At 37.1% G+C, this 1,899-nt stretch overlaps 1 non-coding gene across 1 annotated transcript; it reads left to right on the forward strand.

Annotated features, from left to right (window-relative positions):
* Positions 1-1,245: 1,245 nt before the first annotated feature.
* Positions 1,246-1,350, forward strand: LOC141565208 (U6 spliceosomal RNA). Its single transcript, XR_012488892.1, has one exon. It is a non-coding gene; the product is annotated as a U6 spliceosomal RNA (small nuclear RNA).
* Positions 1,351-1,899: the final 549 nt, after the last annotated feature.

The raw sequence follows: 1,899 nt of genomic DNA on the forward strand, positions 1-1,899 counted from the left end.
ACCCTCATTTACCACACTCCATATTCCATCTCTGTACTCCCATGTCTTGCTATCTCCCTTTCCGCTGCTGTTTCATAGGATTTCTCTGTTCCTGTAAGATGTAGCTTAGACATCAACTTCCTTTTTAAAAGGAAGTTCACTATTTTTTTCAATTAACAAGCACTTTTAATTAGTCTATCTCTCTTAACTACCCACTCACCCCAACTAAGAAATTTTAAACTAAGAAAGCCCTTTATATATAGATACATAGTGCAGGAAAACAAATCCCACATTATGTAACACCTTCTAAACAAAGCTACTATAAACCCCCTACCCAAGTCCTAAGCCTTCCCAAGCTACCTTATATTCAACTACTATGTATAAATTATTATCTATATCTATACTTATATACAAAGCAAATATATGTATTCTGTGTATGTTGTTTTCTCCATTAGAATATATGCTCTTAAAGGTAGAATTTCATTGTTTATACTTCGATGCTTATTGCTTAGCATAGTGCCTGATGGGGTGGAAACATAATGTGTATTTGTTGAATGATTAATCAGATCCCCTAAGTCAAAAGGAAAAGGTCTCCGGTCATCTTGGATCTCGTGAGCACTACAACCTGGTAGACTACCTTGTTCCAAAGCTTCTGGAAGAGGACACATGCAATACAGTACAGCTCCAATCCTCTCCCCTTATTTCCCACATCCTTATCTCCACCTTAAGTAATCATTCTCTGCCATTTCAGGCTTTATCATGACTTGGAAGGGAGTCAGTCTCTTTTGTCATAGTCTATAGAACTTGATTGTTATTGTTCATTCATTTTAATCATGCCCAACTATTCCTGACCCCATTTGAATTATGCTGAGCTACTCAATTGATCTTTAAGACAATCAACAAAAATTTATTAAAGATCTTTATGATTGAGTCATACCAGTTAAGTTCAACTTGCCATGACCTTCTTGGGGTTTTCACGGTAAAGACACAAATAGAGAAACTGAGGTTTAAGTGACTTCCTGATGAAGATGAATCTTCTTGATTCCAATCCCAGTGCTCTTTCCACTGTCACCTAGGTGTTCTAAACTCTCTAATAGATCCCACCAATTGAGAAGTGCTTCCTATATGGGTTTGTTGATGAATTTAATGCATTCCATCTGAAGTTCAAATCCAATCTTTCCCTAAGGGGAAAAAAAAAACAACCCTTGCCAGAAAATTGACTTCCAGGTGATCAATACTTTTGTTCATTGTAATCTAATAAGACCATGGTTATCGAGCAACAAATTTGCTAAAGTTGGAATGATAGATAGAATATTCACGTGACTCCTGATTAAGGAAAACATGCAAATTTGTGAAGTGTTCCATATTTATTTAAAGAATCAGTGTGTTACTATGGATGAGACCCTGGAATTCAAATTAATTAGACCTAGGGTCAGCTCTCACTTCAAATACTAACTGTTGTCTCTGAACCCCATCTCCTTTCTTCATGTAACTTTTTTTCATCTACAAAATGAAGAGACTGAATTTTATGGTCTCAAAGATTCTTTTCTACTCTTGATCTATGATCTATTATCTGTCTATGATATTTTAATATATGGAAGAGTGCTAATGTGAAGGGAGTAGCCACACTGACAAAACTATAGTGGTGTTCCAGCCATTGATCTTTTCATGAGGCTAGATCACTCAGTTGATCAGAGTCACTTACTGAGACATCTCAATAACTGTTCTAGTGACTTGTTCCTCCCTTCATCTCAAAGAATAGGCACTTGTCTTGCTGCACCATTTTTAAGCATGGGAAAGTACACGTCTCGCCATCCTCCCATTCCTCATTTCATTTAGCACCTCCCCATCTCTTCTAAGCTTGGGAAAATATAAATATCACCACCCCCCATTCCTCACTTCACACCTCACCCCACACTC

This window comes from Sminthopsis crassicaudata, chromosome 3 (assembly GCF_048593235.1).
Source record: "Sminthopsis crassicaudata isolate SCR6 chromosome 3, ASM4859323v1, whole genome shotgun sequence".
Lineage (NCBI taxonomy): Eukaryota > Metazoa > Chordata > Mammalia > Dasyuromorphia > Dasyuridae > Sminthopsis > Sminthopsis crassicaudata.